General features: G+C 35.0%; 1 protein-coding gene across 4 annotated transcripts in view; it reads right to left on the minus strand.

The window, feature by feature from the left end:
* Positions 1–26,500, minus strand: part of BMPR1B (bone morphogenetic protein receptor type 1B) — a 370,882-nt gene that overhangs the window by 222,830 nt on the left and 121,552 nt on the right. The window contains exon 1 of one of the 4 annotated variants that reach the window (XM_081303653.1): positions 13,369–13,387. The exons of the other annotated variants lie outside the window; for them this stretch is intronic. The gene's annotated coding sequence lies outside the window, so the exon portion shown is untranslated. Of the gene's footprint in view, positions 1–13,368; positions 13,388–26,500 lie in introns of those variants that run through there. 4 annotated transcript variants of the gene reach the window in all.

Genomic DNA, 26,500 nt, shown 5'->3' on the forward strand with positions numbered 1-26,500 from the left:
AGAGAAAATATCAAGCTGTAATCTCAAGAAGCAAGGATTAAGTATTTGTTTCTATTAGGTCTGTGTACAAGAACATCCTCATTGAATGGCAATTAAGATGTGTTCATTATCACACTTTATAGCCAGTTTTTAAAACAATTGTTCTAGAAGAAGAACATTTCAACTCCATACCCTACAGGAGAAGAGAATATGAATGCTGCTTAGAAGAAGGCAGTGACAAAGTACCTAACACAGTGTCCTTCTGGGTGTCCAGGACTTGGGAATGGCTTTGAAGGATTCAGAACATCTCTTAAAACCTACTGGGAGCTATAGCCATGCAGACAAGGTGGTGGGTAACAAGGCCTAGGAGCAGAAAGGAGGTACATTATCTGAGGTCTTCAAAACTGAAGATAAACATTTGGGATCGTGGGCTTCAGTGCACCATACCTTCACAATGACCCAAAAGATCATAAAGAACCAGTCACCCCTCAGCTGACATTAACAGGCTCACATCAAACCAGACTCCCAACAGCAAAGAACCTATAGGGATAGAACATTGAAAGGACCCAATTTCACAGGACAAGTAAGGGTGCCATGTTACAGAGTAATACAGGAAGGATTCAGAGAAATTACAAGATTGACTATTTACAGCAAAAGAGTTAGTTTGTCAAAATGGCTTAATCCTGAAGAGGCTAAAATATTGTTAATTGGAAAGTTATAATTTTAAAAACCAGGAATTAAGCAGAGTGAGCTCAGGAGGTTGTTTAAATTCATTAAAGGCAGAAATTGCATTACTTTATGAGAAATAATGAATAAAATTGCCCTTTTACTATTTTGTGATTTAAAATGAGGCTATTCATGAGAATAAAAAACTTAACTTCTTTCTGTTGCACTATGATGTATGTATATTTGTGCAACTTGAATAGAATTGCTTCAAGACTTAAGTCTGGACAAAATGAGAAAACAAGAACTTTCCATACAGAAAGATTTTTGTTATTGCTATTTATGGAGTTGTTAGTAAGATGATCAAATATGATTGTGCATATACTAGAAATAAATCACACCTAAAAACTGGAATTTTCATTTATATCATTACTTTAATATCTTCTTTATGTTAACTAAATGTTGTGCTTTCAAACATAATTTTAGTATTTTAAAACATGACCCAAGCTAGAAAGGTCAACTTATGTGTATTTTGCATGGAAGGATGGGTGAGAGTCAGTTAACAGAGAGTAAGTCATAATGATTTTGATAACTATCTATTTCCCTGTAGGTATTAAAACTTCACTGGCTTTCTTAGAAGATGATTCAAATAACTCATGTTCTTTCCAGGTTGTGGTTTCAGCTAATTATAAAAAAAAAATAAGAAGAAAAAAATGTAAGGGCAGCTAGAAACAGCCAATGGTAATGAAAGATGAGTGATCAAATACTCAAGTTTTAAAGATTACAGAGCACGGATGATTCAATCACAGTAATCCCTTCAAAGCTACAAATGCAAAATTCAAGGCACTTTATTATTGGTACATGCAAGGTCAAGGAGGTCATATACTTTTTAAAAATAATGGTGCAAATCCTCTTTAGTCATTTTCAAATGACCTTCTAGAGCAAAACTTCACATTTTAAATGGCTGAAACCTTCCTAAGGAATATTATGTGATCATTAGTTTTATTATGCACCATAACAAATGAGTTTCATAAAATGTACTCCCTACTTAAGTACATGAACATTATGAAATACATTTAAATATCTTACAATTCTAATGAGAGACAGTGATTCTGACTGCCTTTTTTGTCAAGATGGAATATATTTTCACTTTAATTTTTACACTCCATGACCTTAATCTCTATGACCACAGACTCTATTTTATATATTAGTCACCCATTCTCACAATCAGATCCTGAATATTATAATCACCCCCAAAATTCCATCTTTTGGATGAAACAAAATTCACTTCTTCAAATATCTTAGACCATCAGCCTCTGTCCTCCAGCCTACTTATTCAACTATATCCACTAAGCTCATTCTCTGCCTTCATTAGAACCTCAAGTTCACTGACTCCTCAACTCTCTCAGAATCCATAATTCTTACTCAGCATTAAGTTCTGCATCTCATGACTGGCCTCTAATCAACGCAGTTCATGAAAAGAGAGCATGTCCTGCTCACCACTTCAACCGTCAAGTACTTATGTCTGGCCCAAACCTTTCATCTGAGTTTTGGCCTCTAATTTCCAAACCAATATGACAAAACTGAAGTCATTTGCTTTACCTTCAATTGGGTCCTTTTTCACAGTTTTCTCTCTCTTAATGGCCTTATCTCTTCAGTTTTACAAACAATAAATCTAGAAGTCAATTTTGAGACCATGCACTTCAAACTCATTTTTCAAACAATTGCTACATCTTCTCTACTTTATGAACTATTTATTCTTTAAATTTATCTACTTCTCTTCATCCCTATCATCCAAAATTCAGCCTTTAATGACCTGCTTGTGTAAATCAAATAAACCTACACAGGAGCTCAAATGTTCATATATATCTCCTTTGTACAAAATGTCACACTTGAAATTTTATATTTTTGTAGTGTTATTATTTGAAAATAACAATCTTTCTGCTAGAATTGCACTGTCCAATAAGATGCCATCAGCCACATGTAGCTATTCAAGTTTAAATTATCTAAAATTAAGAATTCATTTGCTTTAGTCAACAGCCACATGTCCAGAGACTATCACTTTGAATAATACAAATGAGCCACATTTCTGTCATTGCAGGAAGTTCTATGGAACAATATCACACTAAAGCATAAACTCTAGGAGGCAAGGATTGTGTCTTTTTTACACATTATTCTCCATCTGGCAATTATCACAGAGCTTTAAACACTGCAGGAGAGCTATACATACACAGGGAGAACTGGTGAAATGAATATAAAGACAATGGAACAAAGACTATAAATCATCTTCTGAAATCCCACACGTTGTTTGGCTCATCTCTTTACTATTCTTTAAAAAAAAGGCTCTTAAGAAACTGAAGCCAAGTTACATTTAAAGTTTACAGATTTAAAATAAATGATGCTAAGACGACTAAAAAATTGTAGGTCAGGTTGTCACACTAAACATCTCATTTATTATGGCAGATCTGATCCTTATATGGGTTAACAAAAGGATGTGACTTTCAAAACCAAGAAATTATCAGAAGTGGCAGAAATTCTGAATATTCTAAGGGTTTTTATAATTATTATTAACTCTAAGAGTCATTATCACCTTAGATAAGTTTATAAGTTAATAATGTAAATCTCACAGCACCTGTTGTTGAAATGGAGATGGAAATCAGAAAGTACAACTTCTAGTTCTAAGTTACAAAATATATATGTGTTGCCTACTTAAAATTATTTCCTCATGGACTCTTCATTAACCAAAATTATACTCAAATAGTGTAATTTTAACAATTACATTAAAAGAAAAATATTACATCAAATCTTCATCCACTCAAGGATTCTGTCATTTTGCCCAAAAGAAATACCTTTTTAAAAATTGTATTATTTATTTATTTGTTTGTTTGTTTATTGGTACCAGGGATTAAACCCAAAGGTACTTGACCACTGAGCCACATCCCCAGCCCTTTTGTACATTTTATTTAGAGACAGGGTCTTGCTGAATTGCTTAGGGCCTCACTAAGTTGCTGAGGCTGGCTTTGAATTTGGGATCCTGCCACAGCCTCCAGAGCCATTAGGATTACAGGCATTCACCACCATGCCTGGCAGAAATTTAACATTTAAAATGTATTTTCTAAAATGATTTTACTCCAGGGATTTTAAGAATTCTAAACAATTTTTTTAAAAAAATAGATTTTGAAAATTATATGGAAACCAAAAACAGCTATGATTGTTAAGAAAATAAAATAAAACAAGAATGATGTATGTGAAATACTGAACCAACATCTAACATTAAACTATGTAAAACTTACCCTTCCTGAGTTTTCAGATCCATATCTGCCTAGAAAGAGAATTGCCTAGTGTTCATAACGCTTCAATGAAGAAAACAAAATGGCCTAAGAGGCTTTCTTAGTCTCCCTGTTACACTCATAACCTGCATTCCCCGCTACAGATTCTCACACATCCTGGCTACAGAGACAACTGGCTGTCCATCAGACATCTACAGTCACCTTCCATACAGCTTGCTGGGTAGCAGTGGTCCAACAGCAGGTAACTCCATTTCCCATCCTCCTTTCATTTAGAGGGGCTTTGATGCTTATTCTCACCAGGGGAATATGAGCAGAAGATAAGTATGTCACTTCAGAGCTTAGCTAGATAAAAAGCATATGAGATTTTTCCATTCTCTCCCATCATATGCCACCTGGCTGGGGTCACCCAAGGCAATTTCATAAGCTATATGCTGAAAATTGAGGAGCATCTATCACTGTGAACCCCAAGTAACCACCAGGGGCTCACTCCCTTCCCATTTAATATCTACTCATCTCATACCTGTTACCAGTCAAAAACTTTTACTTTGTATTTTACTTAATAAATATTTAATATATTAACCCATCCATATCTTAAGATATATCTATAATAAGTTCTAGATTGGCCTTAGCAACTGCTTCACCCAATTGGGCAAAACCCCAAACCAACTGCCCCAAGATAAAGAGTAATTGTCATGGTGAGCCACCATTACTATTAGAACCCTGAGATACACTACAGCAGAAGGAAGACTAAAAATTCTCTAACTGTATTATTTCAAATCTCTAAGTCTGATATGAGTTCCCAGGTTTAGTCTACACTCTCATGAGCAAATGCTTATTGATATTACATCATCTTCAAATGATTTGACAAGCATGAGGTCAAGTAAAATTTCCCAAATATCCACAACTACCCAAAGACACAATACATGGTTGTAGATGTCACTCAGTGATAGAGCACTTGTCTAGCATGCGAGAAGCTCTGGGTTCAAACTCCAGCATCACCCGGGGGAAAAAAAATAGACAAGTACTAGAGGAGTCCTACAAACGGAACAACTGTGTACTGTAAACTCTAGCAAAACCCAGCTGCTGATAATTCTTTTTTTAAAATATTTTTTAAATTGTAGTTGGACACAATAGCTTTATTTTATTTATTTTATGTAGTGCTGAGGATCGAACCCATTACCTCACAAAAGTGAGATGAGCATTCTAACACTGAGCCACAGCCCAAGCCCTGCTGATAATTCTTAAATATGCTATGTTTTATAACACCATAATACCTGAGAAGCTCTTGCTGGTCATCTTCTCCCTTGTTCACATCAGCCAACAAGCTTTATGTTGCAAAGTACAGCTCAGCTTTCCTCCTGTAAGTAAACTCCTCCCCACCTTCATATCTAGATCAAGATAATTTCTTTCTCTTGCCCTTTTCATACTATACTTCAATGATTTACACACCAATTTCCTCTTCCAGATTCACTGAGCAAAGGTTTCGGTCTCATTCATCTCTCCACCCTCAGAGTCTAACACTGTGCCAATAATATTTACAATAACATTTATAAGTAAATAGTGTGCAATTTTCTCAGCTCATCCCACTGTACAAAGACAATAAACTAGTTTTGAGTATTCATATGTATAAAATATAAAAAATATATACATGTGGTGAAAAGTACAGTATATGTGGTTAACATAATTACAGGGAATGAATCAATTTAATAAATTCTATTTTTATTAGTAAGAAATTTTTTTCCATATTTTTACTGGTGTATTATAGTTGTACACAGTGGTGGTATTTGTTGTTACATATTCATACATGCACACAATATAACAATGGTAAGAATTTTATTATTATTATTATTTATCTTTTATTTATTTATTTTTGGTACCAGGAATTGAACTCAGGGGCACTTAACCACTGAGCCACACCTTCAGCCCTATTTTGTATTTTATTTAGAGAAAGGTCTCACTGAGTTTCTTAGTGCCTCGCTAAATTGCTGAGGGTGGCTTTGAACTCAGCCCCCAGAGACACTGGGATTACAGGCATGCACAACCGCGCCCAGCTGATAAAAATTTTTAAAGAAATCATTTGCTAATACAGTAGTAATAAGCAACTAAATCTAGAAATAAATGTGTTTTATATACTTTTTTTACTTAAAGTAAACAACCTTAAGTACTACTTAGCTTAAATGAATCTTGCTTTTTGCTACTCATCTCTAAGAGCAGGAAAGAATGCCAGAGTCTTCAATTTACCTCCATGGATATATCAAGTCCCAAATAAGGCACTGAGTACTACTATCACCTTAGAAATTTGGTTTTATTTTTTTTTCCTTTCAGAGAAAAAATGCAGCAGAGAAGAATATAAAATAAGGCATACTTTCAAGCAATATAATTTCTAATGAAGCCAGAAAGTTCTCAGAGGAGAGATGAGATTATGTTCCCTTATCTCAGGGTCTCTCAGTTACAATAAATCTAGAGTGTTTGTTACAAGGCACATAATCTAAAAGTTATACCATAGTCTTTGGTGTGAAGATATCACCAAAAGTTTCTGGACCTGGGAGCAGATTTTAAAGAAGCTTTACAGATCTACAATGCATTTGAAAGGCTCCTAAAAATTAAAAGAAAGTTTCAAGCATAGCCTCTTTTAAGGGTGTTCAGTAAAGAGAATGACATTTGGGGACATTGCTCAGAAATGCTTTGTTCAAGCCACAGAGGTAACTTAAAGGAAATATGAAAATTAATTAACATTCCAAGAATCCCAGGTAACCACAGGCACCTGGAGCCACAATAGGCCCATAATCTCTAACCATTCAACCATGCACAGGTTTCTAAGTGGGTCAGTCCAGAACTGACCTTGTTCTGAAGGTAAATAAGGCCATCTCTTTTACTACAGCAGAACCCTTGCATGGATGCAATTCATGGATGATTACAAGAATAAAGAGAACAAACAATACATAAAATCAGAAGACAGAGAGGAGAAGATTAATATGGAGAAAACTTTCAGGAAATCACCTTCATTAATACAACAAAAAAGCACATTATTTATAATAGCAATTACTAACTAACATGCAAATGTTTTGATTTTCACACCAATTCCATGAGGTTAGGCATCACTGTCTCCATTTTACACACAAGGAAGCTGAAGTACAGAGCATTAAATAACTTGCCCAAGGCCACACAACCACAGGCAGCAGAGTTTGGCAGCTGTTTTTCCAAATTTTACATTAGCTGTGCACTACAACAGGCATTTTGCATGGATAAACCTAAGGAGTACACTGCTCAAAAGTTCATGCCACCCAGAACACTGGAAATGAAGAATTATTCAGATATAATTAGTTAAAAAGAAGTCATACCACTTGTGTCTCAAATCTAAAGACATAGATTTGAGGCTTAAGAAGGGAGTGTAGCTCAAGAGGTATGAGCCCTGTGTTCAATCCCCAGTTCTGGGGGGGGAGGGGTGGAAATAAAACAGAAGGCTTAGTAAAGACAGAGGCAGAGTCTGAAATGTTCAGCTACAAAGCAAAGAAAATCAAGGATGGGCAGGAGCCATCAGAAGCTAGGAAAAAGCAAGAAGGGATTCTTTCTCAGGGTCTTCAGAGGGAGCATAGCCCTACTGACTCCTTGATATCAGACTTCTAGCCTCCAAAACCAAGAGGAAATTAATTTCTATTGTTTCAAGCTACCACGTTGATGATAGTTTCTTAATGCAGCCCTAGGACTGTGATACAGAATAAGATCAAGAGGGTCAGGTGAAAACTATAAACATGGAAGAATTAATAAAGAAAAGAATATGAGTTTTTCATAATTTTTAAAGAGAAAAGATATCCAACAAGAATTCATTAATGAAACACTATTGAATTTGATGAAAATTGCTGTCTTCAGCTGAAGATACCCATCAGTCCACCCTTTACTCATGACTGATCTTTTGAAATGAACTTCTACCTATAATAAACGTATTGAAGCTAAAGATAAAAATGTTGAGGTTATCAACATACAGATGGTACAAGAGGCCCTAAGAAAGGCTGATATCATTACAGATAATGGAAAAGGAAACAAAGAGAAGTTGATCCAAATAAAACCTTAAGAAACTCTACCATGTAGAATTTGAAAAGCAAGCAAAGGAGAATGAGGTACTAAAATTGAAAGATAATTAGGACAGAAGAACATCACAGCCTGCATGAAAAAATAAAGTGTTAAGAAGCAAAAGAGAATGAGGGGCTGAAAGATTACCAGGAGAGAAGAGCTCATGGCAACCATGAGAGAAGGAGGGGCTCAGAAGGAGGAATTCAAATAATGCTCGACGAATGACTTAATAAGGAAGCAAAAAGTTCATTTTAAATGTAGTGTGTAAAGTATGACACATAATGTTAAATTTACCTTTATAAAATTCTGAAACTCTGATAATATCGTCAAACCGTCTAATTCAATATAAAAAGTGTGACTCTTAGGGGAACTATCTTATTTCTTGCCAAAAGGAACAGACAAGATTTCCTGTATTTATTGGAATAGTCCATTCTTCTGCAAGATCTCTTACCTTTGCACTTATAAAGGCCTCAAACACATGCATTCCCATTAACTTTACCACTAGATTAAAAAGTAGTGCTGTATAAGGCATGGGGGACACAGATCTCCCAAGCTAGGGCACAAGTCACCACCTCTTTCCTGAATGAATTCAGTCTGTTGAAGGATACACAAGTAAGCCACCACAAGCAATGAGAACACTAAGACAACGACACATAGACAAGAGCAATATCCATGGATTCTAGAGTACTACAGAGCTGGCCTCCAAATCTACCTAAAGGTACTGGTAAGGGTGTCACTGAGACAGATGGCACTGTCTGATTAACATCATAACACACAAGTTAGTTAGGGAAACAAAAAATGAAGAAGAGAAGAACTCTGCAGAGAAAGGACCAAGCATGTGCATAGGTGATCACCTGGGTGCTAAGTCTTGAATACTGACTCTTAACTGGTACCCTAAGTGACTGAAAGAATGACAGATGAATTAATTTTTTTTCTCTGAATAAAGCATGATTCTCTTTCACTAGTTACAGGCATTTCCTTCCATTCTGGGTCAGAAACCACCAAAGATGACTTCCTCTCATGCAAAATGGGAATACTGCCAATGACATATCTCCAGGGATGATGGTATACTTATGTGGTATAATCAATGTTTCTTCATTAAGGGAACATATCAAAATATACTGAGAAGATGTTCAAAAATGTACAAGTCCCCCTACCACCTTCAAAATTCCAAAGTAGTAGAACATCTAGGCTAAAGCACAGAGATGCGTTCTGAAAAACCTCCCTGCCTGGCTGTCACACATCCCAAAGATGCTGATCTGAAGCTTGGCACTATGGTGTAACATTAGGCCAAGAGGTACTCAAAAAGCAGAACAGTGAAGTATTCTGCGATATCTGCCTAAAGATAGGTGGACAGTATATTCACACCAATTTGTGTCTTCATACATGTACTTTGGAAAATGATGCCCATCCAATATATTTTGTATACAACCAGAGATATGAAAAATTTGTGCTCTATATGAGTAATATGAACTGTACCACATTCCGCTGTCATATATAAATTTTAAAAATTAATTTTAAAAAAAAGATAGGTGGAAAGATCCTGACAGAGACTATAACCCAAGAATGGCTCTGCAAGACCCATGGACTGATGAAATTACAACTGGAACAGCACATTTATATTATGGAGACAAAAATGTGAGCTACCCCCTAAAAATTGAAAACAAAGGATACATACTTACCCTCAAAGGTTTACTTCAACACTAAGAGATCTGGCCAAAAAGATGTAAAACAAAAGGATGACTCTTTCTTGGCTAAACAGTCATGAAGACTGTAAGTAGATCATTAAATATTTTACTTTACCTCTCAAGTGTTGATTTTTTATGTGTTTTTGCCAATATAATACATAAATAATAAATAAATGTTACATAAATAAATGTTTAATCTGAAATGTATCAACATTTGAACTGTGATTTTTGACAGAAGTTTTAATTTTAATTTGGTTTTCAAAGGCATTTTGCAGTTTTTAGAGACCATTTGGTTTCTAAAACAATTTGATTCTCAATTCAACTAGACTTGACTCAAATCAACTAGACTTGACTCTGAACTGACTGAATTATCAAAATATCTACACAAAGAAAAATATCAATCAAAGGTGTTATTTAGCCTAGGCAGCCAGGAAAAAGGAGAGTCACTGTGGATAATATGAATTACGTCCAAACACTATTCAGTCGAGAAAAATCTTGGCTGAACAGAAACTATTTCCTTGACAAGAATAAACCTTAGCTGTGAAATACTTCTTTAAAATCACTAAAATTACTCTGTTCATCTTTCTGTGCATTCCTTTGCAGCTTGTTGCTTTCCCAAAGGGAAATAAGTTTCTGTTGTTATTTTTTAAAAGCGGTTGGGGGGACAAGGAAAAAAAGACTCCTACTATTTAAATTGTAAAATATAACACTGTTATCATAATAAATGTAAAAATTCCAAATTTCCCATCAGAAAAAAAAATAAAGTAAATTCAGAGAAGGCGAAGGGAGAGAGGAGACTGTCCTGCCCTCCAAGCACTACCACCATAACCTGTCTTGAGGGAAGCCACAGTGCCAGAGGTAGGCAATCACCCCTTTTGTAAAGAGCTCTGAACATTGAGGCTGACTGGCCAAGCAAAGGAATGCAGAACATGCAACACAGTCACAAGAACCACCTTTTGGATACAGTATGCATGGAGTTAAGCAAAAGGGGGATATCTGAAGAAGGAATATGTAAGAATAAGATCTGATTGGTAAAAGAGGTCCAATTATCAGAAAACCCAAAGCAACAGAAAATAGAGATTAATTTTCATTAAGCTGTAAAAACAATATTTATAGTTATCAATAAGTTGCTAAACCACAAACTGATTATTAAAACTATAATTTTAAAACTATTAACCAATTACTCTGCTTTAGTCATCAGCTGTCCTCTAGAGAAGCAATACTGAATGGCAATAAAGTCCATATATTCTAAACCAAATTAAAATGAGGAAATTTGCCATGTCTGACCGAAGCAGCCCAATGAATTATGAAACATAATTTGATCTTTAATGAACAAAGAATGGAAAAAAGTCATTTACATTAACTCATTCTATTTGATCAGGTGAGAAATTCAAGACTCTAACAATCACAATCATAAACTGAAGGGAAAATTTCACCAGTTTTTAACAATGTATGTAAAGGAATTCACACACACAAAATAATTTATCCAAAATAATTCTCACTGTGCCTTCCAAAAGAATGGATTATTTAAAAATTCAAGACTTTTAAATCTCAGAGTTATTTTAAAAATAAGTATTTAGAATGTAGGGTAGACTACTTCAAAGAAAACACTGCTTTTACATTCTTGCTGGTGTGCATGCCTATAATCCCAGTGACTTGGGAGACTGAAGCAAGTTTGATGTCAGCCACAGCAACATAGTGAGACACTCAGCAACTAAGCAAGACTGCCTCAAAATAAAAAAATAAAAAGGGGTGAAGATATAGCTCAGATGTAAAGCATCTCTGGGTTCAATCCTCAGTACCAAAAAAAAAATAAATAAAATAAGATGCTGCTTTTATTTTTTGTAGCATTTACACATAGAAATTTAGGAGATGAAGAAAAGGAAACAGAAGAATGCAATAATACAACTTACTATTTTACTGTGCTATAGAATAAAGCAAGCCAATGTTAAAAAGTAAGTTCACAATTGACCTTTTCCATGCATGGGTTTTTCACAATCTAATACACCTTAAAACTTCAGAAGAATTACCTCTACACTTGTTCCCAGAAAAAATGAGGTTCTACATTATTATCACATCTCTCATTTCAGAATAAGCACAAGAATGCTGCACAAAGGCTGATCAAAGGTTTATAGTATGATTTATTACTAGTAATTCACATATTACTTAAGCTGGCTGAATCCAAAACACACACAGCTAGTTACTACAAAGGCAATATGGTGAATCATACTTACCAATAACTTAAGCAAGGAGCTAATCTTATATTCTGAATGACTGTTTGATACCATATAATAAATATTTCTGACCACTTCATAAAATATTCTAAAATTAACACTAAATCTAACTAAAGTAGCAAAGTACCTGAAATATACGAGTTCTTGAAAGTCACTATTATAGGTATAAATTATTACTACAGAACTATACATCCATAAGAAATGTGGCTACATATACGCTGTAAGATTCTCATGTACTGGAAGGCACTGTTAAAGCAAACCATTGATGTCATATTGCTATCTAATGACAAGTGGTATGATAATTACATAAATACTACTATATGGAATACAAATCTGAAAATTTTAAGTTTCCTTAATACAAAGAGTGAAAAAAGTTGTTCAAGCTAACTCGTGCTACTTGGTCAGGTAAGAAATTCAAAACACTCTAACAAATATAATTATCTTAAACTAAAGACAAAATTTCACCATCTCTGAACAATGTGTGTAAAGTAGTTGACAGACAGAATATGACTTAAATGAAATGAATTTTAAAATGCTTTTTTCAAAATAATTCTAATGGCACCTTCCAAAAACATGAATTATTTAAAGATTCTAAGACTTACCTTCTACATTTGTACATGATTCCATATTTCCAGAAGATAAAATAGCATATTACTATCTATTAAAATTTTGGCTTTTTAAAGGCTTAGCATGGCAAATTACTTTCACATAAAATGATATTCCTGTTGCACATGGCTCACTAAAAAACAACACGGAACCATTTAAAATGTGCCTGGAGTCCACATTTTTAACAGAATCCAGTTATGAATCGTACAAAGCAAATGCAATTTCTAGGGAAATGATTTTTCCTAATTGTTTCAAGACTTTTGAGGAAGTTTATATGGTTATGAAATATGATTAATAAAATAACAAAAACAACAAGTCAGAACCCATCAGACATGATAGATAGAGGTATACACAAAATAATTTCACTGTGTCCACCTGGGCACTAATTTAACTCGGAATTAACTCAAAACAGAGGGGTACAAAAGGGAGGAAGGGATGGGAGTAAACTGAGTTCCTATCTTTCAAAGTCAGATAGCTGATTAGTCAATCCAGAGAATCCATGCCCCAATCTACATTCTAGGAGAAAAGTAAGAACCAGTCATGCTACATGCATATGCTAACAGGCTGTGGCAAAGCATTCGTAGCTACAGATTCATTCTTTATACACTTGTTCATTCATTCAACAAATATTTCCAAATATTTGATGAGGTTATGTCCTTAAAGTTCATGTGGGAAACAATGCAGAAAAGCTCAGAGGTGAACTTTATGAGAGCTTTAACCCAATGAGTGCATTAGTTCCTTGATAGGGATTAACTGGGAGGTAACTGCAGGCAGGTAGACAGTGACTACAAGAGATGGGTCATTGAGGGGCATGTCTTTGGGGTTTATATTTTGTACCTGGTGAGCAGAGCTCTCTCTGCATCCTGTTGCCATATCACAAGTTGCTTTTCTCCTCCATACTCTTCCTTCTGTGATGTTCTGCTTCACCTTGGGCCCAAAGCAGTGGAGCCAGCCATCTATGGACCTCTGAAACTATGAACCCCAAATAAAGTTTCACTCCTCTAAAATTGTTCTTGTCAGGTCTTCAGTGACACCAGCAAAAAATCTGACTCAAACACATTGGTATGGGTCAGGCATTTCCTATTCCACCCTCTGGTAAAATCAAGATCAAAATCCCAGCCTCCCAATGCTTCTGTTCTCGTACCATACACAGAAATCAGAACTGAATTCAGCAATCAACAGTGACTTCACTGAGAACAGCAAAAGCAAAGAATTGAGTATTTCAAATTACTCAACCATTTCATCAATGAAATGAAGCTGAGTACAGCAAAAATCAGCAAATGGAATAGTTGGAATATATCAATGCATTCTTCCTTTAAAATATTAAATTTAATGCATTCAGAGAGATATAGAAGTTCCAACAAAGTTATCAACCTATAACTCAATAATTATTCTACCTCTAAAGATAGACTAGACATTTAAGTTGTTTTAAACAGAAAAGATCAAGAATTTTTAAGAATTAACATTTTGCTCTTTTTGCTTTAAAATCTTTATTTCTGTCAAAAACAAAATGTTACAGATGTTATCTAAAATATCATTACCCAGTCTTTCCCATCATCCTTTCCTACTCTCTCCCTCTGCAGAGATAATTATCAGACTATTATTTCCATTCAGGATTTTCGTTTTAATATGTATGAATGCCTACACATAATAGATACCACTGTGTTTTGTAGGTCAAAGTTTTGCATAAGTAGCACACTATATGATACAAATCCTTCTGCAGCATTTTTTTCTATTTTTGACGTGTGTGTGTGTGTGTGTGTTATAAAAGTATTCCATTGGTCCAACTTCTATATTTATAGCATAAATAAATCAGTTTGTTATTATTCCTCAACTTGAGTTGCTGACTATTACACACACACACACACACACACACACACACACACACAGTTTGCATAGCTCCCATTCTATTGTTGAAATGAAGCAGGCTATAGCAGAATTAATACACACATGTCTGATCTCGACCATACTCTGCTTCACGTATGAATAAACACACCTAGTATAATGCTGTACACATGCAGATGAGCTCCTCCAGGCAAACTTGTAGTCACAAAGGTGTTGGGTCAGAGGCTACACCCATTTTCTCTGCTTTACCAGGAATTGTCAAATTGCGTTCTAAAGTACAGAAAAATAATTTCTCTTTTGCCACATTCAGATTAATGTCGGGATATTGGATATCATTTTTTGCCAATGTGGTAACTATAAAGTGGTATTTCACTGCTGGTTTTTGTTTGTTTCTGTGTTCTTGCTTTTTGGGGGCAGTACTGGGGAAGGAACTCAGAGGTTCTCTACCACTGAAGTACAACCCCAGCCCTTTTTATTTTTTATATGAGACAGGGTGTCTCCAAGTTGCTGAGGCTGGCCTTGAACTTGTGATCCTCCTGCCTCCCAATTCACTGGGATTCCAGGTGTGCATTGCTGTGCCCAGCTTCACTGCTCTTTCCTAGATTATAGATATTTGGAGATGATTGAGTCCACAATTCAGGAAAGTGAACAGCTGGTCAAGAATGTAGAGGAAAATCTCTCAGTCATGTTAAACAAAGTCTAAAGCCTCAGGTCATTCTCTGTTTGCTCCCCTACAATCATCTACAGCAGTAATAACTGCCATCTGGTATCTGAGACCCTCCCAAGACCTGAACACAAAGAACCAGTGGTGTACTAGGCACTCTTTCCCCAATAATGAGCCAGATCTCAGAAGAGTGTATTAGATCTTACATCTTGTTACAGAACAGAAACAAAAGTCTTCACAATACTTATTCCTACATGATATTTTCTATGTTATTTTCATTTGTGTAACTGCTAGTTGATGTCATGATCCCATTAATGGATCATATCACCCAGTTTAGAAAATATTGGCTCTCTTCTATGCTCAATTGCTTAAGGAGAAGAAAATTCTCTTTTATTTTTCCACTTCTGGCTGAGGGTCCCTCCCTATTCTGCAAAGTATTAAGAGCAGGCATATCTAAATTGCCCTTTGTCCAAGAGTCTCCAGGCTTTCAGTACTCAGTGTTAAAGTTTTATCTACCTTTCCTATAGATGAGATATAGAATTGTGGATGTCTGGCACTCTGGGGGTAAAATTTTAAGGGCTTTTTCAGCTATTTGAGGGAGGCAGTATTCATCTTGAAGCTCTGTTGTTTGATAAATTGTATTTCAGATTTTAGAGATGTGTGGGCCAGAAGTATATTTTGAACATACCTAGAAGCATACTTTATTCTGTAACTCATTTGAGTTCCGAAGATTTGCCATAACAAAATTACAAAATTATTTCATTCCTTAAGAAGTAATCAAATAACTTATTGATTGATATTCTTACTGAAATAATACAGACAGCTTCTTTGCTGTTCCAACTATTGCCTCAAATAATACAGACATTTGTACTCAAAATAATCAGGTGCAGGACACTGGGCTTATTTTAGATTGCTTTTATACTTTTCTGAGACCTCAGCTCTTGTTTCTAACACATTTCCAATGTATCTAGTTGAGGCTAGGTACTAAAAATATGTGACATATAGGAATAGACACTCTGATTAACATGTAACATGCTGTTAAAACTTATTACCACTCTGCTAACTATTTTTTACTAGTTATTTTATCCTTTCTTTCCATTTTACTGAACGCAATATAAAAATACACCATGCGGCCAATTGACGTCTTAAGTTCAAGTTATACACAAAGCCAGCACTGAAGGAGATTTGGGGACCTCAAGCATTACACTGTGGTGTCTTTCTAAAAGTGTGCATGCACTCAGCAAGGAATGTTATGATTGGATAAGTTACAGGTTTCTAAATATAAAAAAAAAAATACACTGTTTTCATTCCAATCTTGTTTATGCAAAGGTTCTGAAGATTAGAACTGGCAGGTTATTTCTAACCCTTGCCTTCTCTCCCACCTTCCCTGAGTTCCTCTCGCACCTGGGAGTCTACAAGTGACAACCTGCTATTTTCTGAAACTGTACAGTAGCAATTTGAACAGCAAGCACTGAGCCTGGTGTAGACTGTCCAAAAAATATACCTGAAACCCACCATGTGTGGGTGAACAGAGACACTGGTTGACATCAAGAGTGTTTATAGAGAGAAAACATGCTCAATTTAATTTCAGTACAGACACTCCCATTTCAAAGGGAAAGGTTTAAATATCTTGCTTAACTCTGTGACGATGTTAAATTCTCTTGATTTTCCATGAGTCTGAAGTAGAAAATTTCATATTCTGATGAAGTTTCCTAAAAATTGACTATAACTATGAATTCTTCTTTTGTAATATCTCAATAAATATAAGTATGCCACATTTAACAGGAAGTCATTTTAATACTTGTAGAAATACTCCAACTATAATAGTCTTTACATCTTTATGTTCATCTTCCCAACTACATCATTTCCCAGTCATCTCAGTTATTTTGCTCCCATGAATATATAAGATTTAAAGGAAAATCCAAATCATCATTCAAAGTACTCATTTTAGGAACAAAACTAATATCACGGCCTTGAATGTAACCTTATTGGGAAAAGGCTCTTAACAGATGTGATTAGATTGAGGATTTTGTGATAGGGAGATTCCTGGAACACCCAGTGGACCCTAATGTGCCATCACAAGTATCCTTATGAGGGATAGACAGAGGGAGACTGCACACACACACACCAGGAGAAGACAATGCGATGGGAGGCTGAGACTGGAGTGATGGAGGACACAACTCAAAGAATGCCAGCAGCCCCTAGAAGCTGGACGAGAAAAGAGATGAATTCTCTCTTAGAATATTGGGAGGGAGCACAGCCTTGCTGAGACCTTGATTTCAGCTCAGGAACACTGTTTTCAAACTTCTGTCCTCCCACTGTGTGAGAGAAAAAAAAAAAACTGTTGTTTTAAGCCAATAAGTGTGTAGTAATTGGTTGCAGCAGCCTCAGAAAACTAATATTTAATCAGTCCCACCTCAGAAAAACCCTGGATTTTCAAGTTGTATTAATCAACGTGGTGGACAAACACCTGAGAAAAATGATGATTCTACTTAAGTGTGCTGAGGTGTCTGAGGAGCATATTTGAAAGGAGTAGAAAAAAGAAGTGTGTTTAAAGTGTGTAAGCCAAGAAAATGCCCAGTCCAAAAGGCAAATGTAGAATACCCTTAAAATCTTTCAAAAAATAATTTGAATAATTATGAAGAACATTTAAGCACTTTTACTACTCTGTTCAGTAATTCCACTGCTAGGAATCAATACTAAGAAGACATGCCAAAATAAGATCAATTGTTATAAAGATGTGCCCAATGGCATGATATTACATATACGATCAAAAACTAGACACAATCTAGACATCCAAGTATAGAAGAAGCAAGCAAATCACATTGTGTCTCCCTGGCTGAATGTCTTATACACCTATCAAAAACAATGTTTACAAAGATTTTGGAGCTAAAAGAAAAAAAAAACACACCTTTGTGCTATAATATTACATGGAAAAAGCAACATATAAAGAATAAATCCATTATTGTCTTTCTTATTTTAACTGCCTAGAAAAAATACCAGAAAGACATATGCACATTACAGCTGATTTTTTCTTTCTTTCAACACTTTTAACAGTTTTACTAAAATGCCCCAGATATTCTAACCAGAGGCTGTGGGGCAGTATAATGGGGGCAGCTGGCAGCTACAAATGCTCTAGTTTTCTGGGTAATTGCAAGACAGAAGAATAACATCTTACCAGCCAAAACTCCCAAATGCCTTCAAATATACTGCATTATCTACAATGACTGAATATCTGTGAGTCATGCAGGAATAGATACTATTATCACCTATTTACACTGGGAGCACCCAAGGCACAAGAAGTTTTGGAGTCCACTCAAGGTCATCCTACACAAGCAGGAAGAACTGGGACAAAAGCCAAGCCATGTGATTCCAACCTGGGGCTTTAATCCACCTCCCTGTGGTAATGGTGCAGCAAGGAGCCAGGCTTAGCTGGGGAGTGGGCAGCTCTTCTTATCAGCAAGCTTCTGAAAGGCAAGGTCAAGGCTCCAAACCTACTCCAATTGCCTGACTAGCAAGCAAAACCTATCATGCAAACCTGTCTCAGACTTCCTTCCCTATGATACTTTCAGATTCATGTATAAGCCAAGGTATAAACCAATTAGTCCTTTTTATGAATATTCCTTACTACACATAATCAGAAATACTGCAGGAGATATTCAACCTTTCAAATCAACATCCTCTATTTACTTACTTGTGATTCAGTGTATTGTTTATATTAATTTATTGGCCCAAGCCCCTCCTTATGATAGAGTTTTAGTTTTGGCATTTAACCATTTTATAAAATATTTTAGTATTCTAAGACCCAAATATATTCTGAAACACTTGGATATAGCTGTAATTTTATTTGTAGGGACAAAAGAAAAAAATAACTCTCACAAAATTCCATAAGCTTCACCTTTAAACAAAAATGTATTTAAAAAATTATACAGTGTTTTTTTCCCTCAAAAAATTTATATTTTCATTTAGGATGTTAAAAACAATTTGGCATTTGATATTTGTAAATATATTCTAAAAAAACTCTATTTTTCTAATTAATTCTAGTTTTTAAAATAATTTTTCATTAATTTTGAGCTTCAGAAGTTCCTAATATTAAAACATAATCAAAGAAATTATATAATTAACTGGTGAAGAAATGGATCATGGTTGAAAATTGTAGTTAATTTTCAACTTTCAGATTTGGATTCAACAATCTCAAGGCATCCAAAAAAAAAAAAATCACCTCTCAAGTGTTAATTAAAAACTTCATTCCCAAACTTTCCTCTTTCTATACTGGAACAGATGTTTTGAAAATCAAGCCTAGATTTAACTGTCTAAAATCATGTATACTCATGGGCAATGCACACATGCACAGACAAATATATCACGAATTTGAGAAGTCACATCAACTTCAACACAGCAACAAGAGAATAAATAATTTTTTCAAACCCTTAATGAAAGATATTATTCATTTTTATCCTTTGAGTTGGTATTAGAAAAATATATTTTTTACAAATCCCCAAAGAGCTTTTAACCAGGACTACGTCATTGAATGAAAAATAAATCTCTGGAAGTAGAAAGTTTTTACTGCTATCCTGCTAGTTACATCTAAAAGGTGATACTGGTGAGAGTTGTCACAAAGAACATACTGAAAGATATATTTGTGTCCCCAATAGAATGGAAGTCCACTACCAACCAAAAGCTCTCTAGAACAAACTACATATAGCTGCAAATATCCATTCCTCTTATGATTTGTGTTTGTATAACATTTTAGCACTAAATAAACCATATAGTACAAAACTTTTGAATATTTTAGAATGTTCTAAAAATGATTCCTAATAACCGAACACAAACAAAACAAAGGCTTAGGAAAAATTTCACATATTAACTGTATGTATATACATAGGGCACATTTTTTATAACCCTTCAAAGATGACAGATGTCAAGTATCCCAAACATAAGAGTATTTATTAATGATTGTTTTGAAGTACGATATTTCAAATTTAACCAATGGATGCCTCTAAGAACCCAAAATCAAAATAGTTTTCCTTGATTCAATTTCTCCATGGAGTAACTCTTGAAGAACCTTAATATATAATTTAACAATAGAGCTGACATGCAGCAGGCTAAAGTTTCTTCAGGAACTGATTTTTAAAATTAATGAATATGTTTGTCTAAAATCTCCATATTTGTTTAAAAAATAGAAACGAAACATTTCAATTTTCTCATAGACAATAAATCAAAGAAAATTGATGGCAGCTACATAAACAGTTCACTGACAGCATCTGTTGTATATGACACAGTGATCTCTAATGCAGAGCATTTAGCCTATTCACCTCTTTGCTGCCATTTTTGAATAAACATGTTTTAAAGCACCATTAATCTAAGCAATGCGAGACATTTTCCTTTCAAGAACAAACACATTTTAGACTTTGGACTAGCTATACAACTGTAAAACCCAGCAGGAAAAAAGAATTTTGTGATACTTGTTTCCATTAAAAGTTGAACATGATCCTACCAAGTCTCTCTCATACAAAGGTGCATTGAGGATCTTGGGACATCTATATTCACTATTTTCTTTTATTAGTCTTCTCTATCATGGTATTTGCAGAGTAAGTTTTGACTAATACTCAGAGAACTCAAAAGGGGAAATTACAAGCTTCATCATGAATTTTAAAACAATTTTGAGACTCCAATAATGATGAAAGGAACTTACTTTAATTATACAACCATTTTAAGGAGTAGGCTAAAATGTGAAAGAAGAACAAAAAAGAAAAATAATTGCTATAAAGAGCACACTCTCTCAGTATCCAGTGACCAAGATTACCATGTTTGAAGAACTATAATAATTTTACTTTCCTCAAATAATTCCAAAATAACCAAAAGTCAAATAAACAACTCTTAGAAATATCAAAAGATATGTCAAGGAAACTACATATCAAGTTTTATAAATACCCTTTTAACTGTTCTTTTGGGGCCAATACACAAAATAGAATATTGTCAAAAAGGAAATCCTTAAAAAGTTAATCCTTTAAAATAAAATATAGGGCAAATGTATATCAAGATCAGGAATCACAACGTTGGACCATATGGAAATGTCTACATAAGTGGTAATTAGGGCCTTCTCTCTTCTCTCCCCACACTTGCCCCCATAATGGCTAAGTTTGTTAGGGAAAATAAGTGGGGAAAGAAAGTATAAATGCTTAGTGTTTAAGAAAAGCTGGCCTGTGCCAATACATTGGAGAAACTGTTCAAGAACAGTTTATCTATGTGAAAACGTAACCCCTGGAATGTTGCCAAGGTCACAGAGACCCCAGGCAATCTCTGACACACAGTGACTAACATTTGTGTATTTGTTAAGAGAACCTGGGCAGTAATCTACTTTTATATTATGCATCTCCCTGCAAACAAGTTGGAAAAAGAAAATGCAAGTTAGTTGTGTTGTTTTTTTTTTTTTTAACAGTACTTCATTTCACTACCCTTTTTATGGATTTACAAAAATATTAGCAGTACCCTGCTCATGAGATACATGTGATTCCTTTCAAGGTGGGAGTCAGCAGCACTGTTTTTAAGTGAAATACGAGAGCAACATTACAATTTCCAAATTCAATTTCAATAACTACGTTAACATGACAAGGTTCTCAAGAACTGCCAAGGACAACAAAAGTGAACTGTTTACCTTGAGTAGCACATTTCACTGTGAGACTCAGATTTTGTACCTCAGCCCGCTTTATGATGGTATCCATTTCAGATTCTGCCACACAGCAATGGACTCTCTCCACCATTCTTGCCTTGTTTTGAGATTAATACCTCCCATTTACATTCTGCCTTCTACTGGTAGCTCTCAGAATGCCATTTTACAAGAATGGAAAGGCACCAAGAAATTTTGCCTGAAGTCATATCAGACTCCAGCCGTAAAACAAGCGTACCCAGTTCCTGAGCACCAAATAAAGAACATTTCTTTCTCACTGATTAGAGAAATCTAATTTCAATTTCTGTTTATACAAGAAAGAATCACTTGTTCTTTATCAGCATGATACCAAAATGTATTTCCTGAATTTATGAAATAAAAAAAATAAGAATGAGAAGTCTGATTTTTATCTAAGAACATATGCATTTATTTCTTCTTCGGAAGCCCACACACAACATGGTGAAGAGTCCACTTCACACAAATTTCCTATTCAAATATTTAAAAGGCATGGGGGTAAGCCTCATTAAGAAGGTCTGAAATGGCCCATTACTATAGACAGAGAGGGCCTGTCCTGGGATTGACTATAAACACTAAGTGCAAAGTCTAAAGCCAAAAGAGAATATTGGGCTTGCAAATTTTCCTCTTTGAGAAGGTAAAAATATTTTTTCTGTCATCTGTGGATATTCTGACTCATAATTTTTCATTCTTACATGTTTTCAATTCATTTATATTACAGAGGAAGACTGTTCTTTTAAGCACATCACATTGTTATTTTTTTTGGTAAATTAGAAACATTACACACAGAAAAAATTAAAATTATTCTTATAATCATTAATAACACTTAAAACTTAATTGGATTCCATAGTGCTGAAATATTTCTAACATCCTCACTGAAATCTTACAGGACTAATATTCCCACTTTACAGATGAAGAAACTATTCAGGACATAAAACCACTCATAAGGAACTCTAAAGTTCATTATCCCACTCTTTCTGAACAAAAGTACAATGTACACTATTGACAAAATGCACCAAAATATAAAAACTTGACTAAGTTCACATAATAATTTTTAAGACTTTCAACAACCTATCCATGCTCTCTCCTTCCCCCTGAACAAATCCACGTGCATCTTTCAAGGTCTAGTTTAGGAATCATGTCTCCTCTCCATACCGACATAATTACTTCTTTATTGAATTACAGAATTTCACTGTGAGCTATGATTAAAGGTTATCTTTTCTCTTTGACCTCAATTCCCAGTCAGTAGCTAGTGTACATTCAATAAACCCTCATGTTCAACAAAAGCTTGTTAAAAAATAATGCATATGCAAATAAAACATCTCAACAATGAGATTAAAAAATCTCAAGTCCTTTAATTATGAATTCAAGACAAACCTTATATTAAAGCTTCTCACACTTTGATACACATATAAATCATGAAAATTTTATTAAAAGGTAGACTATATTCAGGAGGTCTGAGGTGGGACCTGAGATTCTGTATTTCATAAGCTCTCAGGTGATGACACTGAAATTGGTTACCAGACCACCTTCTGGATAGAAGGGACTTAAATCTACTGGGATATGGGTACCAGACTTATTTAATTGTTTAGAAAGTTGTTACATTCCTCTTAGATGTTAACTTCCATTTAGACCTGGCACCAAACCTCAAGTTATTAAACTTAATAACTAAGAGCAATTACATGTTTATGTGAATTTCCCTAAATGAGACAATAAGCTTTTTTGAAAAGTACCATTTTTAATGAGGTTTGTATATTCAATCCCAAGAGGCAAGACAGTGCTTTATATGTAGGGGGAACTCAACTTAATATTAGGCAAGTAAATAAAAATGAAGGACTTGACAGTAAAATCTATCATTGATTTTTCTCTTTTTTAGGTCTTTGGCATGGTGCCTCAATACAGAAGAGCCTATGTAAATAAATGCTGAATGAACAAACAAGCAAGCCATTCTTTGTCTGGAAATCATAAGGTTCTAATCACCCCAATCAATGCCTATTTCTGGTATTTGATCACTATTCTAACAGATTTCATAAGCCCTAGATACAAATGAACCTGCAATGCTAGATGGAGGGCACAACCTCTTTGATACTCTATTATTAAAAGTAGTTTTGAAATTATCTCTTTCCCCCGCCCCCTCAAATACTACATACTCTTTCATTCCAACATTTCCCTTTTGCTGTGCCAAGGATGAAATTCATGGCCACTACCACTGTGTCTTAAGCTCAGGATGACTGCTATTTCAAAAACCACTAGTATCAGAAATACCATTGTTAACCATATGGTGGAAGCCACTATAATAAGTTATTAAGTATCAGGCCCTTAGCTTTTCGAGCACAGGAATATTACTAAATTGGGAAGAAATCCATTAAACTTTGCATTTATTCCCTAAATATACCAGGCTATTGTTACCAGAATCCACTCGTCTTATTTGCAGAGGAATGTTTATCATAATATCTGAAGTGTGGTGACTGTTCCATTGAACCAAGTCTTATTGCCTTATCGCTACACATCTAATAATAAGATTCAAGTGGCATGTAGACAGGGAAAGTGCAGAAGATATTAAGTTACCAAGCGTGTTAAGTTATCAAGTGCTAAATGAATCAAATATTAAGCATCTACTACACACATTCTGTACTTTATGGTCCTAGAAGGAATATACAGATGAATATCCTAATAAAGCTTTGAGAAAATTCAGACAACAAATTGTACCAAAAACAGAAAAGGATAAAAACAGTTCTTTATTCTTTTTAAGCTTCATTTTTAGATAAAGTTTTGGGGATACATAACGAACTCTAAAAGATGCAATATTTGCCCTTTCCTTTAAAATTTTATGCCCTGGTCAGAACTGTGTCCCCCTCAAATGCATATGTTAAAGCCCTAACCACCAATGTGAGGGTACCTGGAGATGGAACACTGAGAGGTAATCAGGTTCAGATGATGTCATGAGGGTGGAGTCATGAGAATGGGATTACTGCCCTCTAGAAGAAGAAACACCACAGAATACGCTCTGCCTCTCCACCCTGTGGGCACACAAAAAGCAGGTGGCAATCTGCAAGCTAGGAAGAAAGTCCTCACCAAAAGCCAACCAGTACCTTGTTCTTCCAGGACTGTGAGAAAATTCATTTCTGCTGTTTAAACTTCCCACTCTGTGGTATATTGTTATATCAACCCAAGACAATTAAGACAACTTCTTTTTTATATCTTTATAGAAGAATTACTCTAAGGCATAATTATGTTCATGTAGTTTAAACTGTCATGAATATATTTTTATGATATGTTAAGAAGTTTAGAAGTGGATATAGTAAATAAATATTCATACTTCAACTGCCAGTTGTTCATACAAATGCAAAAAAGAGGGAAAAATCTCTTCATTTATTTTAACAAGTAACTCAGAAATATACTTTGGGGGTGGGGGAGTTACCTCATTAGCAATAAGTGCAGACATGTAGACATTCCCTTACACAAAACCTCTTTCAGCAGCATCAGAAAGAGAATGCTTTTTGCATGTGTCACTTCTCAGGTCCAAGTCTCTAGCACGCTTCTTATTATATGCAATTAGCTCCATGCCAAGATTTAGTACATTTCATAATAAATCCCTTGACCGCATTAACTGGAGGCTTGGCAAAGTTGGAAAGGCTCTATTCACGAAGGCAGAAAACAAGCCACAGGACTTATCCCACAGCAAAATGCACTGCTAGATGCCAACACACCACAAATTCCAACAGCCTGCACTGCTCTCCCTTCATCCCTCCCCCTCTATTTGGGGTGGAGCAGAGGGCAGAAAAATACAACCTGCCACATGATGGTGATTAAAGAGTATATAAGGGTGAAAAAAGCTACAGATATTTGGTTTGTTTACTTCTTCTTCCTCCTAAATCTTGTTCCTAGCTTATTCCCATGACCTAACCTCCAAACCCACCCATCCCACATAGATGAGGGGCAGAGTTTCCCCTCATTTAAACAGTAACCATCTATTGCTCTGAGGAAGACTGGGGCTTCTTCTCAGGTCTCCTATTTGGGACCATGAAAGCCATGGTATATTATGGTGATTCTCTCTGGAAGGATTCTCTGCAAAACTGCAGGAGAAACAAAAAGAGCAGACAGATTAAGATTAAGATTTTAATCTTAATGTATTCACTTTGCTAATTAGCGCCTCTATTTCTTCATCTGGGAAATGCAGATAGCATAAAGTTGTCGCAAAGCTTAGACATATTTGGCTCAGAATGCCTATCACATATAATGTCAATTCATTATAGATACTTTAGGTTATGGTGTATTATATACTATAATTTTAAATTTTTACACAATTTTGCAAAAAGTTCCACAATTTAATCACAAGTAAATTTAAACAAATATATAGGAAGAAAAGAAATAAAATATCATCATTAAAAGTCAATTATGTTCCCTTTGAGATAATACATCAGGGACATCATCACTCTACTACTTATAGTAAAAATTCATTAGGAACAGGTGAAATTTGGATGCCATACAAGAGGCTTGTGGTACTGATATACCAAAAGAACATTATAGATTTATTTTTGGTTGGGGCTCTAGTATACTATTAAAACAAGAAAAAATAAGACTCCTGAAACTATATCTTATTTACCAAAAAAAAAAAAATGCCATCTAAATTTAGAATTATGTTCCACTATGTTAATCAGCGTCTAGACCCTCTGACAAAAACACCTGAGAAAAAACAACTTAAAGGAGAAAGGAGTTATTTTGGCTCATACTTTCAGACGTTTCAGTCCACGGTCAGCAAGCTCCATTGCTTT

The sequence above is a fragment of the Spermophilus citellus genome (assembly GCF_964194105.1).
Source record: "Spermophilus citellus genome assembly, chromosome: 8".
NCBI lineage: Eukaryota > Metazoa > Chordata > Mammalia > Rodentia > Sciuridae > Spermophilus > Spermophilus citellus.